This window comes from Natator depressus, chromosome 9 (genome assembly GCF_965152275.1).
Source record: "Natator depressus isolate rNatDep1 chromosome 9, rNatDep2.hap1, whole genome shotgun sequence".
Classification (NCBI taxonomy): Eukaryota; Metazoa; Chordata; order Testudines; family Cheloniidae; genus Natator; species Natator depressus.
The window spans coordinates 85,011,824-85,029,812 of NC_134242.1; the positions used below are offsets into that span (position 1 = coordinate 85,011,824).

Sequence of the window (17,989 nt, forward strand, 5' to 3'; positions counted from 1 at the left end):
AAGTAATTTACAGCAATATTAGGGTGTTATCATCCCCCTCCACTAAAGGGGGATGAGAAACACATTTCCAGTGGGTTTCACAGATATTTGCTGACAGCAGAAGAATAGAGAGACAGGAACCTTGGGTTCCATTCCAGGCTCTGAAAGGGAGTAGGTTCTGAAAGGGAGTGTGCTCTTATGGGCACAGACTCTTCTGCCAGTTTCCCCACAAGCATGACCTCTTCTGTCCCATGCCCTCCAATGTGTCGCTGTCTCAGGCCTCTCTCGTAGCTAGCACCTAGCTCTTTGTCCCTGCCTCAATCTCCTTGCCCAGCCAATCCTAGTCTCCCCTTCCAGGCTGTCACCCATCCTGTCTATCCGCTTCCTTCATTGGCTCGCAATCGCAATTCCCCTCTCTGGGCTGCTCATCACATTTTGGTCTCTTGTCACCCTATCCCTGGCTCCTTCACCCAGGTTTGAGCCCAGTCCCCCTTTCTTTTCAATGCAAATCAGTCTGATTCAAGTCAGCAAGCTCTCCTCAGGACGTGGGTCATAGGACCCTGCTAAGGAGTGTTTCAGAGCTTGAATCGTACTGAGATTCAGGTCCAAGCCCTATCATTTTGTGCTGTTGATGCAGCTCAAGCCACAGAACCAAGTCAGAAGGTCTGCGTTGTGCAGTATGGACACATCAGCATGGCTTAGGGTGACCAGATGTCCCGATTTTTTGGATCTTTTTCTTATATAGGCTCCTATTACCCCCCCACCCAGTCACAATTTTTCACACTTGCTGTCTGGTCACCCTAGCATGGCTGAGACCCAGGTCCAGCAATTGTAAACTGAGGTTTACTCTGCAGTGTGGATACTCAAGCATGGGTTGGAGACACCAAGTCCATAAGCCCCGGTTCCACAGCATTGGGTTTACAGGACTGTGTAGACAAACCCTGAGAGCACAGGAGAGCCAGGTTCCCTACGGACATTTCTGGTGTTTGACTGTGCTGCAGCTCAGCCTAACCCAGAGCAGCTGGGAGCAGTCACTACAGTGAAAGTGCTTCTGAGACCCATAGCCCTGGCCTGGAGCATGCTCAGTCATGCTGTGGGGATGTCACCTGCTCAGCCTGGTCACCACTAGGGGCTGTGAAAGGCTGGAATATGCTCATACTCCAGAGTCTTTGGAGATTTTAGCTGTTTGGCAAAACAATCTATTTGTCCCTAGCCTCATTTTTGGATATAGTTGAACTGTTTTGAGAGGAATTCAGCCCAAGACAGACACCCAGCATGGAAAATTTCAGCCCAAACAGTTAGCGTGGTAAAGTTACAAGAAAAACAGGGTCTTAGAATAGGAACTGTTGAGCAACCTTAATAATAGTCTATGCTATCAGCTTAATCTATAACAATACTTGCATGTGTATAGAAGTTTTTATACATGCAGCTCAAGGAACATTAGTTATACTTCACAGCATGCCTGTGAGTTAGATATTACTTAAAGGAAAACTGAGGTACAGAGAAGTAAAATGAAGTGCCCAAAGAGAGACAGTGAATCAATGGAGGAATCTGGAACAGGTCACAATGGACTTTGCTCTTGTATGGTCTGAATTAGAGCCAAATGAAAAATTGATATTTTTGGCTTGATGGCTGATCCCAGAGAATATTCTGAATTGAGGGCTGGGGTGGTTGGTTGTTTCAATTTGGGTGTTTATCACCAGAAGTAAATTTAGCCAACTTTCTTTAAAAAAGAAAAATTTTTAAATGTAAAGCCAAAACAAATGTTTCAACTTTTGGTGGGGAGCCAAAACTTTTAGCTAAATTTAACTCAAAATTAGAAATAATTTTAGTTGACTTGAAACTGCATTCATCGTAAAAAAATTTTTCCCAGCTCTGTTCTGCATACTTCACAATACGTCCACTCAGCTTTGGCTTATTGGTTTTCATGGTTTGGAACTGAAGCTCAAGGCAAAGTACAAGTGCTATGAACCCACACAAAGTGAAATAAAGTGCAAGCTTCTACAAACTCCCTGTAAACACAACCACGATGATTTTCACAGCTCTAGATTTCTTTGTTTTTTAAATAATTGTTATTAGATTATCCATCTAGCTAGTGTCTGTATTTTAGGCATTTCTATAGCAAATTGTAACATTTCACATCCATTATTACCATGATGATTCAAGACAGCTCAGTAAAGAGTGCTTGTTTCTGAAAAGAGCTATGTAGAGAGGAAGGCTTTTTCCCCCCACCCTAAAGATGGGCTGTAACGGGAAACGTCACATCCAGAACTGAATTTTCCCAGAGTTCACAGTGCTCAGATCTGGGGGTTTGGTTTGGGTCCTATACAAAATAGGATACGATTGCCTGTGAAAGAAGTACTGCAGATAAAGATCTGGTGGTTATAGGAGGTCACAAAGTAAATATGAGTCAGCAATGTAATACTGTTGCAAAAAAAGCAAACACCATTCTGAGATGCATTAGCAGGAGTGTTGTAAGCAAGACTTGAGAAGTAATTTTCTCTTTACTCAGCATTAATAAAACCTAGTTCTGGGCACCACACTTTGGGAAAGATGTGGACAAACTGGAGCACGTAGAGAGGAGAACAACAAAAATGATAAAAGATCTAGAAAAGATGACCTCAAGGAAAGATTGAAAAAACTGGGTTTGTTAGTCTGGAGAAGAAGAGACTTGCTGGGGGACATAACATTCTTCAAGTACCTGAAAGGTTGTTATAAAGAGGAGGATGAAAATTCGTTCTCCTTAACTACTGAAGATGGGACAAGAAAAAATGGGCTTTAATTGTAGCAAGGTAGACTTAGGTTAGATATTAGGAAAAACTTCCTAACTGTAAGGCACTGGAACAAATTACCTAGGGAGGTTGTAGAATCTCCAGCATTGGAGGTTTTTAAGAGCAGGTTAGTCAAACACTTGTCAGGGATGGTCTAGATAATATTTAGTCCTGTGTTAATGCAGGGGAGTGGACTAGATGACCTCAAGGTCACTTCTAGTCCTACATTTCTGTGATTCTGTGATCTGAGTTTGACTAGTTGTGATGAGAGCTGAGATTTATGCTTTTATTTTTAAAATGTCAATCATATGTTATATGACAAAGATGGATTCAAATGCACTTTGACTAAGGTCTCTATTTGAAATGATTGGCTTATGTCCAGTTTTGCTAATTAAACACTATAACCTATACTAGATTACCTTAGAATTCAGAGATCATGCCCATATTTGGCTATTTGGGCTGAATCATGAGAAGTTTAGATTAAATTGTTGAACCCTTTAGGTTGAATTCCTTCCTGGTATAATTCCACTGTACCATGAAGTGACACCAGGAATGAATTTTGCCTATTATATGGAGAATTTGGGCTTTTGCCATATTCTGCTCAAGTGCCGACCTTCTCTAGCATTGGTCGTTCTCCATTCAGCTGACTTGTCTTAGAGTGCTGAGCTCTTCAGGAGGGCTGTGCTTGGTAGCTAGTCCCCTTCTGTTTTACTCCAGAGATGGAGTCCCTAGTATTAGGGTCTCCTACATCATTCATGGAGAAATGGCTAGCTCTGTTTGTGTTGCAAAATGGTGAGACAATGTCAGAATAAATATCCAAAATCATATCTGTCAAACACAACTCTTCCTGTCCTGGTTTGATTCATTATACTCTAATGTGAGTTATTCAGATGTGTTTGCATTTTTGCCCAACCCTCTTATTCATCACTGTCACCACAAAATAATTTTCAGTAATTTTCTATCACATTTCAGTGCTATAATGGGTATGTCTTCTGTGGAAGATAAGTCCTATATTCATGTTCCTAATGCTTGCACTGGTAATCTGATGACACTCCATTCAATAGAACAGTCTTTCTATTGCAAAGTTGCCTTGATTTAAATCATACCCGCAGGTCATAATTTGGGTGATGGTGATGTTACAATAACCTTTTCAGTTACATTATATCGGCTATAAATAGTTAAAGGAGCTGCTTTCAGATTAGTTTTAGGAGTCCGTTTTAATTTAATTTGAAAAGATATCCAAGGCAAGTCTCTAGTCAGTGTGGAGCAGTTTGTGGAGGGTTGGAATTGAAGCATTATGGTTTTAAGGCTCATGTACAATGTAAGGAGAGTGATCACTTTAGATAAGCTATTACCAGCAGGAGAGTAGGGTGGGGGGAGAAAACCTTTTGAAGTGATAAACACCCATTTTTTCATGGTCTGTGTGTATAAAAACATCCTCACTGCATTTTCCACTTTTATGCATCCGATGAAGTGAGCTGTAGCTCACGAAAGCTTATGCTCAAATAAATTGGTTAGTCTCTAAGGTGCCACAAGTACTCCTTTTCTTCCTGTCACTACTGTTCTCAGCTGCTATGGGGTGGGATGGAGTGAGTCCAGGCTCTGGAACTGAGAGAAGGGAGCTTGTCTCTCCTGTGCTCTCAGTGACCACCCTCCACCCCCCGACTGGCATCCAGGCAGCATGGAGAAGGCGATTACCTATCTGATTCAAATGCAGAAGCAAACGCCTGACGAGGGGAGGGAAAGGAGTAGATTGTGATAAGGTGTCTGGAAGGCTGGAACTGGAGAGGGGAGAGAAACTGTCACTGGGACTTGACAGGTGGAGACTAGGACTAGTTGGGAAAGGAGTCTGGGAGCTTGGGGTGGGTAGATTGGGAAAGGAGACTGGGACTGGGAGCTGTGGGAAGAAGGCAGACTGGGATTGGTCGGATGCGGAAGCTGGGGCTAGGAGCAGGGTAGGGTAGGGGAGGCTGGGAGCTGGTTGGTTGGTTGGTAGGGGAACTCTGAGATAGGACAAGAAACTTTGGGAATGCTGGGCCTGGCTAGACAAGGAGACAGGGATTAGGAACCAGTGATGAGAGTGAGGGAGAAAGGGATATGAAGGCTGAGAGAGATCTGATGAGGAGTTGGTGTTTTGGGGGAGAACTGAGAGTGGCTGAACAAAGAGACCGGGTCAAAGAGCCAAGGATGGGGGTGGAGGGCAGACAGAAATTGGATGAAGAGCCTGGAGCGGGAGACTGGAACTGAGTGGGGAGCGGGGGCAGATAAATAAGAGAAGGAACCAGGAGGGGAGAAAACTGGGATTGTTTTAGCAAGGAGACTGGAACTGGGACAGGGAGCCAGGGTGGGGGAAAATGGAGGAGTGGGATATGGACGAGGCAGAAGGCATCAAGCATGGGGGGAACAGCTGCAGAATCTGCACACTAGAGCACACTCTCCTCCATAACCTGGAATGGAACCCAAGGTTCCTGTGTCTCACATTTCTGTGCTGTCAGCAAACATCTGTGAACCCCACCAGAAAAGGGTGTCATCGCCCTCTAGTGCTGGTTCACACAGAGGATAACAATCTAGTATTGCTTCTGTTGCTCTATTAACTCAAGTACCAAAGGTCAATTGAAAAGGGGATATAAAAATTTCAGCCATGCTGATACACATGTAGATGTCAATATGATACCACGATAGAATTTCTTTTTCTTCAGTTTGCTTTTTTAAAAACTTAGTAAAATACACACAAAACTATGTAAAAAGAACATTATTAAGGGGCAGACTCAATCGCTTACAAGTTAGGAAATGCCAGAGTTAAGGTCACCAGTGACGCCTTAATTTGGCCTCTTGTGCATATGAATTATGATACAGTCATATACTGTCTTTTCCACAGGACCCCTGTCTCATTCAGTGCTCAGGATGGATTTGCTTGCAGGAGAAATCAGGGTTGTGGAGTGAAGAAGGCTTTTGTCTATAGGACCTCAACCTCGTTTGGTGCAGAAATTGGATGGTGTGTACCAAACGAGACAGGAGACTGCAGGAAGGGAAAGGGACGGTCTCATGATCAAGACAGTTGAATATTTCCCTGGATTCAGTCCCTGCTCTGCCACAAAGTTCCTGTGTGACGTTAGGCAGGTCATTTAAACCAAACTATTCAGAGACAGTCACTAATTGTGTGCGCTTCACTTTCTGGGTGCCCAATAGATGACCCTGGGGCCTGATTTTCAGAACTGCTGAACACTCATAACTGCAGAAGGCAGTGGAAACTCTGCTTGAACATATAAATTGCTATTTAATGCTAAGTATACTGAAAAAATCAGATCCTAGGCATTTTAAACTGGGCACCCAAATTTAGTTGCTACTTTTGACCTTAATCTGTCTGTCTTTCAGCTCCCTGTCTGTAAAATGGAGATGTTACCACCCCTCACCTCATGTCACTAGGGCTTTGTGGAGATTAATTAAATAATGTTTGTGGAGCACTCAGATACTGTAATGATGAGCACCATAGAAAAGCCCATGAGGAAATCAATAATTCTGTCTCAAAGCCTGGTTTGAACAGTGTGCAGTAAAAAAGTAGGGCTTCTGATTTTAAGTTTTAACCAATAAACTCCGATAAAACACCGCCGATACAAAAAAAATTATAATTGATGTTTACACAGTAAACACCAGAAATAGTTACTTGTTTCTATGGTCTTGTCTACATGGAGCATTAATACAGACTGAAGAGGTGTGATTTCTAAAGTGCACTAATGTTGCACCTTAGTTGGCCCATGTAGATCCCTGTAGTGGTGCACACTAAAGGTTTCCTAGTGTACTTTAATGTAATGCTGTTTGAAACAGTTAAAATACACCAGAGAAATTGCAATGACATATTACTCATTACAGTATGTACTAAGAACTCTGAATCCCTCCCCTACTCTCCCCAGTTTTGGACAGCTACATACAACTCAAACTGCTAAAATAAAGTCAGAAAAAATGACATTAACATAATTCCCAAAACAGAAGCCCTATCAATAAAACCTGCATCCCCTTATCGAATAGTGAGGATAAAACAAAACACTGAATAGCTGCTAATTAAGTGAGCAGAAACCATCCTGTGGCATTGAATGAGGCAGGGGTCCTGTGGAAGAAATAGTCTGTAATCATGTTTTCAAAGACTGTATCATAAAGCACATACACAAGTGGGCTGAATTAAGATTGCACAAACGTTCCTAACTTTTAAGTGCTTGACTTTGCCAGGTTAAAAGTTCTTTTAACATAGGTTTTTGTGTGAAATTGTCTTTCATACTTTCTTGTGCTGTTGGTTGACAGTTGTTTTGCGTGGAATATAAGCAGTAGAATGTGGGTTCTTTTATGATCAATGTGACAAGATCACATTAAAAAACTGGGATTACCCTGGGACTTTACCACGAGAGTTTCAAACTTTTCTGTATTCTGTCCCCACTCTCAAGTAACTAAACTGAATAACATTTATAAATAGTTTCCTTATAATAAATCATTAATTCCTAATAAATTATTATGAAGTGCTACAATACAGTGTGTAGTGACAGGTATAAATAATTTTATGCACTTCCATTTGGAAGTGCTTCCTAACAGGACTTAACATTATTAAATAATTTTGAATTATTTAAAATGGTAATACTCTTCTTCAACATCTTACAAAAAGCCTTTTAATAACAAACTAAGAAGAGCTATTTCCTTTAGGTGGTATTAGTGTATTTATACACATTTTGAACTATTACAGAGTTTTGTTTTAAACTTAAGAATTTTTTCTGACTCTGAGTACCAGCTGCAACACTTTGAAAACAAAGAGTGTGACGTGATACAATAACATTTTTCCTGTTTCAAATAATAAGGTAAAATGCATTCATACTGAACTAAGGACTAGCAGTCTTTAAACAGAACTAGCCCAAATAGTAATTTTAAAAATGATTTGTTAATATTTTTCCCAAAGAAAAAGTCTGGTTTAGTTCATTGTGATCGGTGATATGTGAAAATGCTTGTGAATCCTGATTGTTTCAAGAATTTTGGCATCAATATTTATTCAGTTGACAATTAACATATAGAATAAACAATTCTAGTACTCTTAATGCTAGAATTTGTTATTCTTCTGTTTAAGAAGTTTGTTATCCAGTCAAAAAGCAGAAATAATAACAGGTAGCCAAAGTGACCAGTCTCATACAACATGAATAAAGAATAACAAATATTCATAGCTATGAATTCTTTACAAGTGGCAGGTTGAAAAATATTCATTGAAACTAATTGGTGGATATTTATGAACTATAAATAAATTCACAGTAATCGTGGATGGCTCACAAATGATTTATCAAGCCAAAAGGGGGCAAAGTTTGTAATGAATATTATTCTGTGCATCAGTCTGACTGTCATTAACTGTAAGTTTACCTTGAAACATGTACTTGGAGTAGGTGAGGTGCATACTGTGATAGGCGTAGTTCCTCTAAGTCTGTGCTGAGCTGGAAAGGCATGAAATTGAGGGTAAGCAAGATGGATGGTGTAAAATCCAGAGCTAGAGCACAAGCCACAAGTTCAAACCTGACCTGTGGTTTACACAGCAAGACGGATGCACCAGGAGTTCTCACAGCTTTAGATGCTGACAATAAAACCAAGGTAAATCTCTATGTATTGAAGTGTGAACCAATGTAAAAAGATAAATACAGTGGGGCCAGTTCTCATGTCTAACTGAGCTTCACTCAGTTTAGTACCTGGCTGAGGCAGGAATGAGCAAAGGTGGCTTTACACAAGCTTTATGCCCCTAGTCCTAGAGGCTGGCTCAGAGCGGGATTGGCTCTGCTGCAACTTACAGCAGCTCGACGTCTGCTCTGATTTACCCCCGGTTGCTAAGTCACTAAGGTATAACTCCACGGATTTCCCCCTTTTTCTCAGCCATTCTAGCTCTCCACCACTTGGGAGTTCCTCAGCTGCCAGTTATATTGCCATTTTGCACCACCAATACAATGCAAAGGGGCTGGGTCTCTGGTCCAGCCATGCAGTCATATACATACTAATCTAGCAATGTTAGCTGCTTCTGGATGTAATTCTCTTTGAAAGTATCATGCAAATCCATTAAGTGGAGCACTCAGTCTTGGTTTTCTTAAGGAAATTAGGCTGGATCCATTTCAACTCCATCACCTCTTTGAGTTGTTTCACAAAATTTGTTTAGACTCAGATGAACCGTTCCTTGAGGGAAAGCAGCCATGGAAAGGGCAAAGCTCATTCAAAATACCTACAGCTTTGAACCTGTGGAAAACGTGAGGGCAACGTCCCTGAATGGGGGAGAGTGAGCAGAGCAGACAGCATCGTGTTCTCCTAATTATGCAAATCCCAAGGTTGCATGGGTCCATCCTTTGAGAATTCAGGTTATAAGCATGGAAGGACTGCTCCTCTCCCCTGTGACACGGTCAGTTTTGTGGTTGTGTTGCTGCTTGAGTCTGTAAGAGCTGCGTGTATACGGGGTTATACTCCATTTATCGATCAGTAATGCTGCAAGGAGCAGCCTCAACGGCAGAGACGGGTCTCACAAAGAGGGCTTCCAGTAGCCTTGGTCGGATTTGGATTTAAATGAGTAATTACCACTATTTTGCTCTCCTTTGTGCTGTGCACCTGGGGGTGCCTGGGTTCCATGGAACAGGGGTGGGGAGGGGGAGAACACAGGCCCAGAGTTTCAGAAGTACTCAGGCAGACTTAGAAGGGCTGAGCACCCATAATTTGTGGGGAGGCAGATTTTCAAAAGAACGCATGACCCAGAACTCTATTGGGAACAATGGGAGGATCTGGGTTGCTGAGCACTTCTGAAATTCTGGCCTAGCTCTTTTGAAAATGTGGCCCCAGTTGTAGCTTCTGGGTCCCTCTGAAAATGCTAACCCTACAGATTAGGTACAGGAGAATGCTTGTTTCCTAGTCTACCCAGAGAGAGGACACTGGAAAGAAAAGACAAAAAAAGCTCAGCTCCTGTGATGTGAGGTCTATGGCAAAACTTATCAAAAGTGGAAGATACTGCAAGTCAAGCAATATCTGCAGCAGAGACAAGGAGAGCCCTGAGGCTGAGCAACACATGCATAATTAAGCATGTTTACCAAGGCAGTCTTTGGCTAACAAGCTGATCTGAAGCTGGACAGTTGGTTGAGGAATATGTTCCTCTTAGATAAAAATGGCTAAAAACCTGATTTAAAACGGCCCCTTCTCCTTGTTACTTAGTAGTAGAATAACAGAAGTAAAGCAATGGGGGCGATTACTCAGTAGCTGACAGCCTTGATTTTGTCTCTGGAGACAGGGTTCACAAACACCATTTTGCTGGCTAATAGATACATTTGAGTCGCCAAAGATGAAGCAATAATGTCAGTAATTGGACCATCAACCAGAGAGACCAGCTACACCTTCAGAAGACCAGATAGGAGAGGGTCAGACAAACATGTTTTTAATTTGACCATCCCCACAGTTAAACAAATGATATCTACCCTAGTAACTGGAGCAAAAAAGCACAAAAAAGAAGTGGAAGCAACCACAGGTGGCCTTGAAAGTAGCAGCTACATAATGATTATTTGACAAGACTTCCTGGATACTAACAATCCCATTAAAAATAAGTTGGCAAAAACATTAGGACCTTGAACTGACTTAAAAGGAGAGAAATGAGGGGGATTAAAGTAAAGACTCTGAAATAAAAAACAACTGCTGGGCATGTCCACTGTGTGAGTCGGTCAACGTGATGGGAAGCTGTTGGTGAGTAGCCAAAGTCAACCTCTTTTTATATTTGGAGAGGCATTTTCTCTCCCTTGCTGTAATTATTTGCATTAAAGTTGTGCCTAGAAGTTCCTTGAAATCAGGAACCCCATTGTGCTATACACATTACAAACACATAGTAAGGGCCAGTCCCCGCCCAAAGAACTAAGAATCAGCACACACAAGACTGAGGAAGGAGATAGTACAGATTGGGAATAGGCAGATTTTTCAAAAGAGCTCAGCTCACATCTACGCTCTGGTAGGAGCCTTGAGCTCTTCTGAAATTCCATCCCTGTGTGAGCTGGCCCACGTTGTCTGTGGCAGAACCAGAAATTAAACTCAGATTGTCTGAGTCCCAGTGCAATAAGTACTGATTCAGGATAACAAGGGATCTTATGTTTGCCAATATATTCTAAAATAATAATAAAAATAATTAATAAACTGAGAAATAGGATTTTATATATATTTATATTACATATATAGTATACACACGCATATGGTATGAAACTGTTTCTACAGCTCTCATTTATTTTCATCTATAAAGAAAGCAAACAACTATGATGGCAACAACAAAAATAATTAGGGAGTCAGAATATGTTCAGATGAATAGATGGATAAGTATTGAAAATAATACTTAATAATAAAATAACTTTCAGGTATATAAGAACAACACTCCAAGGATCTAAAAATATATTACAATGTTAACCTGTCATTCCCGTCCATGTCTCATAATTACCACCACTACCACCAAAAAACAAACTCTCCACTCATCCCCACCTGGGGATAGATAACAATTATTAATCTTATTTTACTGTTTGGTAAATCTATGGCAGAGATTGATGAAGGGCCCATTCTACTCCAGTTGAAGTCAATGGGGATCTATTGACTTCTATAGGAATCCAATGAGGCCTTATCTAAGGTCATACAGCCAATTGCAGAGTTGGTACTATAGTGCAATTACAACTGTGACACTACACTCCCCATGAAGGAAGCATCACATGGATTTGTACAGTTTGTATGTTATCGGATAGAACTCAGCTAGATACATTGCTATAAATAGCAAAATACCATGACACAATCACGAGTTTAATTTTCTCTTGGAAATTGTCATGAAAATAAGCAATTTGGTAGGTGGGAGAAACGTGTTTTTTGCTGAGAATAGCCCAGGTGGTGCTCTGGAAAAATTGTTTCCCACCTGAGTTAGTTAATAAAATTAATGATAACTTACATCCATTTTTCTTAATGGACCCAAAACAGATCTTAGTTATACTGTTGTGAATGGTATAAGTTAAGTAGAATCACTCTAGCTTTACTTCAGTGTAAATGAGATCAGAATCAGGCCCATTTTCTTTTTCATTCTTTTTCTGATACAAATCCTCCTTCAATTCCTCTTGGACCTGATTATTTCATTACCTGTAGAATGAATATATATATGTGTGTGTGTACCTATATACACAGTACCTATATACACAAAAGGGCTAAATTTGTTCCATTGTTTGTGTCATTTAAAAATACGGATTCTAGAAGATTTTTCGGAGTCTTCTAAACAGTCATTGTAAGTTTTCTTTGCTTTTAGTTTTGTATCTTGTTGTTTCTCTTTCTGTTTAGGTTCTGTATATACAAAAAAAAAATCTTTAAAAGTACAATAAAATAGACAATTTTGTACACATGGCTGGATTATTTTTGTCCCCCAAAGATGCATTTCTCTAAATATTGCATTTTTCCTCCAAAAGTTGTGTTTTGGTGGAAAGGGATTTTTTTTCATCTTAGATCAAACTCATTGATCTTCCCAAAATTGTCAATTTTCTTATTTGAAAAACTGGTAATATCACCAAGTTTGTTTCCTAATTCCAAATTGAAGATTACTTTATAGAAAACAAAAATGAGTTTAATGAAAGGACAAACTCTATGACTGTTTTATAGATCATTAATCCAGTTTGAGAATTAACACATTTTGGATACTTTGGAGAGGAGGAGATTGTAAGTTCCTTCAGGTGGGGACCTCTTTTTTTTTTTTTATTTTTGTGCTTGTACAGTGTCTAACACAGTGAGGTTCCTGGTCCATAACTGAGGCTCTTAAGCATTGCTGTAATAATACTAACCAAAAGCAACTAAGCTATTTCCTTAGAAATTAGGTTGACTTTGCAGGGCAGAGTGTGTGCATGAGTAATTTTTCAGCAATATATTTGCAGTGAGTTTTAAGAGGCAGCATAACTGTGCATAGCTGTACAACTGAATAACCTGTACATTTTTGAATTCCTAAGTACTAACAGATACTATGATTGAACCATTACCATTTATTGGCTTGGGAAACAACTCTTTCAACACCTTCCCCCCACAGCCTCCGGAATAGAGATTTACATTAGAATCTGTTTTTAAAAGATTGCAATTATATGCTGATGTTTAAAATACCACATATTAAAAAAAGCCTGGCTTAAATTTACAAAGCATTTGTTTGGCTACTTAATGCCCCATGACTGTGAGAGAGGCCTTGTGTTCCGGTGGTCAGAGCTGGAGAACAGGAGCCAGAACGTCTGGGTTCTGTTCTTGATTCTGCACTCACACTGACTTGTTTTGTGATCTTAAGGGGACATTGCTTATCCTCACGCTGTTTACAGCCCCTCATAGAGGTATTGTGAAAATTAGTGTAGACCTTTGACCCTGGTATGTCCCATTAGTGTTGCCCCTTTGGTGTAGTAGGTGGGGCATGGGGGAAACCCCAGTTCGTGCAGAGTGAGTCAGGAGCAATCCTCCAGAGATGGGGGCATGGTCACAGCACTGCAGCAGGCTCTTTCATGCTTAAGGGCATTTGTGAACTATCCTCAACTAACTGGATTTAATTTACGTCAGTGACCACACTTCTGTTTCCCGTGCTCTCCTTTTAGGGACCTGCACCAAATGTGGTTTGTCTGGTAGGATTTGGAGATTCTCAGGTGAAAAGTTGATGTAAGTGCACTTAATATTAATTATTATTTATTTTATTATAATAAACGTTAATATGTTTTTTAAGATTTAGTTTGTTTCAGTAGGGCTATGTTTACAGTAATTCCTAATTCCCTTATCTTGTGTTTTAGGTAGGGGTTACCTTGCCTCTGAGAGAGAGAGAGACCTATAAGACTACTCTTCCTAGAGCAAAAACAGATTTTTACAAAGAATGATCTGCCCTGACAAAATATTTATACCCAATATTAGTCATTCACTTTCTGCAAGCTCAAAAGTACATCTTTCCAGGGATAGTTTTCATCCATATCAGTCCCTGAAATAAACCAAGCAATGTCACTTCCCTTTGGAGGATGAAAGTGAAAGGCCAATGTTTAAAGTGTCAAGTAGAAATAGTGGAACACAGACAAATCTTAGTTTTGCTTATCAGTACAACCCATGTAGCATGGAAAAGGTGATATCATTACCACTCGACTGGGATTCATACCCATTTGCCCATCCAAAGTTAGATTAGAGAACAGATGTTAAAGAAGCAGTTAAAGCTATAGGGCCAAATTTGACTCTGAAGGTTATCGTTATGCACCCCCAATGAAGTGCAATGGAGCTGAAAAGAACAAATGAGAGCAGAATTTGATATTCAGTCTCCAGATCCCCATTCCCTGACAGGAAATGTCCTCCATGACAGCTCAGGTATAGGAGAGATAAAATAACATGGCATTAGAGCAGCGGTGGGCAACCTGCGGCCCGTCAGGGTAATCCGCTGGCGGGCCGTGAGACAGTTTGTTTACACTGACCATCCACAGGCACGGCCGCCTGCAGCTCCCAGTGGCCGCGGTTGGCCGTTCGCGGCTGATGGGAGCTGTAGGATGCGACGCAGGCTGCCCGCCGCTTCCCGCAGCTCCCATTGGCCAGGAACGACAAACTGTGGCCACTGGGAGCTGCGGGCGGCCATGCCTGTGGACGGTCAGTGTAAACAAATTGTCTCGTGGCCCGCCAGCGGATTACCCTGGCAGGCCGCACGTTGCCCACCACTGTGTTAGAGGGAAACAATGTGGTCTGGTAGATAGGGTACTGCACTGAGACTCAGAAGAGTCCAGTACTAGTTCTCCTTCTAAGTTGCTGTGTGACCCTGGAATAATAACAATCTCTCTCTACCTCAGTTTCTCTAGCTGCAAAATGGAGCTTATTACCAACCATTGTAATGTGCTTCTAGACTGAAGAAAGAAAAGTGTAAAATAAGTCATCATTGTTTCAATAAAATGCCCTTTTATCACTTTTGCTTCATCCTTTGAACAATCACCCCACACATATATACTCTGTTAATACCCCACAACATCCACTTTTTGCCTGATTTCCTAGATTGTTTTTTAAAAATGGGACCTTTATTAGGTTGGATTTGCAGTGACAAGGCAATTAGTCTTTTGGAAGCATGTTACCTCTGCTGTAATCATGTGACCAGGAACCCTGTTTGTGCTGCAAAACAGACATTGTCATGGAATAGGGTTAGGTGACTGGGGAAGAGAAAAACCGACCCCTCCCCCCCCCAGGATGATTGAAAAGGGGATTTTATTTTCTTTAGGGCAAGGAGCAGTAGACAGAGAGGTGTATATTTGCACTGCTTGTTATATAAGCATTATATAAACATTCCCCTCTCCCTCTACATCTGTTGTTGAAAGAAAGGAGAAGAAAATATGTTTTTTAAAAGGGCACACTGATAAATTCACGATGCTGCAGAGACTAGGTGAGGATAGAGCTGCCTGGGGCTCTTTTCTGAGCTCACATGGGGTCGTGAATGAATTTAGCACCACAGAAGCAAGGAATAAACCAGAAAAGTGTAAGTGTGTGTGTGTGAGAGAGAGAAAGCTGTGTACTGTACAAAAGGGTTATGTTAAAATACTATATAGTATTGCAAAACTTTTGACCAATTTTCTAAGGTAACCTGATTAATTTTTCTTGTGACACACAAAACATAAAAATATCACCTGGTATTCAGATGCTGGATACAGAATATCATTCTTGGGTTATTTTGAAAACTGGACCCATCACTTATTGATTCCCTGCCGGAGAGCTGTTGTTAATTAAAATCAATTTAGACACTAGAGTAATTTTTCAGATCAGGTAAAAATGTAATTTCTAAAACAATTTTAATTGTCCTGTACAAATAACTGCAAAGGACTGAGGTTCATTGCTTTGGTTCAGGGGTAGTTGCTTATGCATTCTGAGCCAGGTCCTGAACTCCTTCGTCAGTGCAAACTCCCAATGACGTCAGCAGAAGCTTTAACAAACTAAGGGCTTCAGGATTGGCCCTCTACCTTCTCTCTCTCTCTCTCCTTCCTCTCCTTGTATCCTACAGTACTGGGGACTGTTTTCATGTTTAATCTCAGAAAATAAAATCAGACCAGGTTATTATCTGGATAGGAAGCTTCCAAGGAGAGCCCAGGAGGGGCAGGAAATGGTTTGGGTGATTCAGGAAGTGGCGCTCTTTCCCCCTGAGTGAGTGCTGAGCAACACCCTGATGTGAAGTGAGGGAGAGGGGTACAGTTGGAGTTGAAGTAGTTACTCAGTTTCCCTTCACTCTCCCACTGTGGAGTAGTTCAGGATTATGATGATACGGACAGTTTCAGAAACACACATCCTGAAAATACTGTATGTGGCGTATGCAGGCCCATAACCTGCAAACACTATAGGGTAGGCAATGTACAAATTAGAGGGATTCTGAAGATTTTGAAATCCCAAAAGTAATTTCCCGCATTTAGTTGGCTTTAAAATATTTCAGTGTAAGAAGTTTATGCATCTCCCAACCTCCCCTTTGCCCCCTCCACCACAGGTGTATCTAGGCACTGTGGATGAGGAAAATTGGTTAATGTGGCAAGTTAGGGTCTGTTAAAATACTAAAACAGTATTTAAGTGCACAAGTCCAACAAAAGCATAATACCCCAATATTTCCCATTAGGTGCACAAAGAAATAGACAGCATCTTATCTCCAGAGGGACTTCAGACCATGTGCAAAAGGAAAAGCAGGGAGGCTCCCTCCCTGCAGGTGTAGCCAGCACAAGGACCAGGGACAACAGCAATCCATTCATTGGGAGACATCTTTCCTTTCTGGCCCCACCGAGTGGCAGGTTTTGCCATTCTGAAGGATAGTGGAGCCTGAATTACCCCCAGCCCACACTGGCCCAAGTGTTTGGAGCGATCCTAGGGTTCCTGGGCCTGGGAGGGATGACTTCTTGGAACAAGAGAGATTGGCTGGGGAGAAGAGCATTGCAGGTTTCCCCTCTGTGTGAATGTCTTTAGCCATTGTTGACCAAACTTTTGTAAGCAGGGGCTTAGGTTCCCAATCAACGAAACCTCGAGCCCAAAGGTTAATTTGCCTGGGTCTGAGGTTCAGGATGAATATTTCAAATAACTTTACCTGTTTCTTTTATCTAAGCAGCAAGCTGCACCAGACACCACACGTTTTTCCATGCACAATGCTTTCTCTTTTGCAGTTACCAGAACGTAAGGGTCCTTTGAGTTTGCTTGACAAGTTTTTCAGATGCTTGTTTTGAATTGATGGGTTTGAACAGGAGCAATTTGTTATACTGGCACTTCCCCCTCAACTGCACAAAGAGTCAGTCCTCTTGCAGATACATTATCATCTCTTTCCCTGCAGAAGCTACTTTTTGTTAAGATGGAATGAATGGGTTGGTAAAGTTTAGGTCGGCACCAAAGGTCAAAACGGACGGATGCCTGCAAACATAGGATATGCAGACTGGGTGGTAGATTTTCTTGCAGATACAAGGCTAGTTAAAATTACAAACCTGGAACTCAGAATTTTGTTTGAAAAAGACGTAGATTTAAAACCTTTCTCTCTTTGAATGTTTGCTATTTCAGAAATACAGGCTTTTGCTCTATTTGAGCAGAAGAAAGCTTTAATGTCAAAGTGTAGGCAACACAATGAAGCATATAACCTCCAAACCTTTGCGCAAGTCACCTATTAATGTTTAAAACATCCAAAAGCCCTGGCTCAGGTGATGAAATACAAGTTGAAAAACTATTTTCTGTATTAAACTTTGTCTTAGGTTATGTCTACACTACAGAGCCTATCTCAGCATGGCTACACCGGCATAGCCCCCTCTGTAGACACAGTCTACACCAACAGAAGGAGTTTTCTTCCCATATCAGAACTCTGTTTCCCTGAGTGACATTAGCTATGCGGACAGAAGCACTCTTACATTGGCATAGCTGCTTCTACACTGTGGGTTTTTTTGTTTGTTTTTTTGGTATAGCCGTGTCAGTCTGGGGTATGGTTTTTTCATAGCTTCATTGGTATAAATTTTAAGGCATTCTCTAAATACACAAAAGTTGTAACATTTTACCTATATCAGTATAATTAAAGTGGTACAGCCCCTAATGTGGGTGAAGTTGTATGGTATAAGGGGAGGGGAAGAAGCTATACTGCAGGGGTGGCCAAACTGTGGCTCGCAAGCCACATGTGGCTCTTTTACCATTTAAAGTGCAGCTTGCGGAGCCCCTTCCCACCCACCCCCCTATTTTCCACCAACCCGACTGTTGAAGGGAAGAGCTTGGGACCGCTG

At 41.2% G+C, this 17,989-nt stretch overlaps 1 long non-coding RNA gene across 1 annotated transcript in view; it reads left to right on the plus strand.

The window, feature by feature from the left end:
* LOC141993618 (uncharacterized) overlaps window positions 1-17,989 on the plus strand; it is a 74,057-nt gene that overhangs the window by 31,981 nt on the left and 24,087 nt on the right. Inside the window, exon 2 of the long non-coding RNA XR_012640911.1 lies at window positions 13,358-13,418. This is a non-coding gene — a long non-coding RNA (uncharacterized LOC141993618). The remainder of the gene's footprint in view (window positions 1-13,357; window positions 13,419-17,989) is intronic.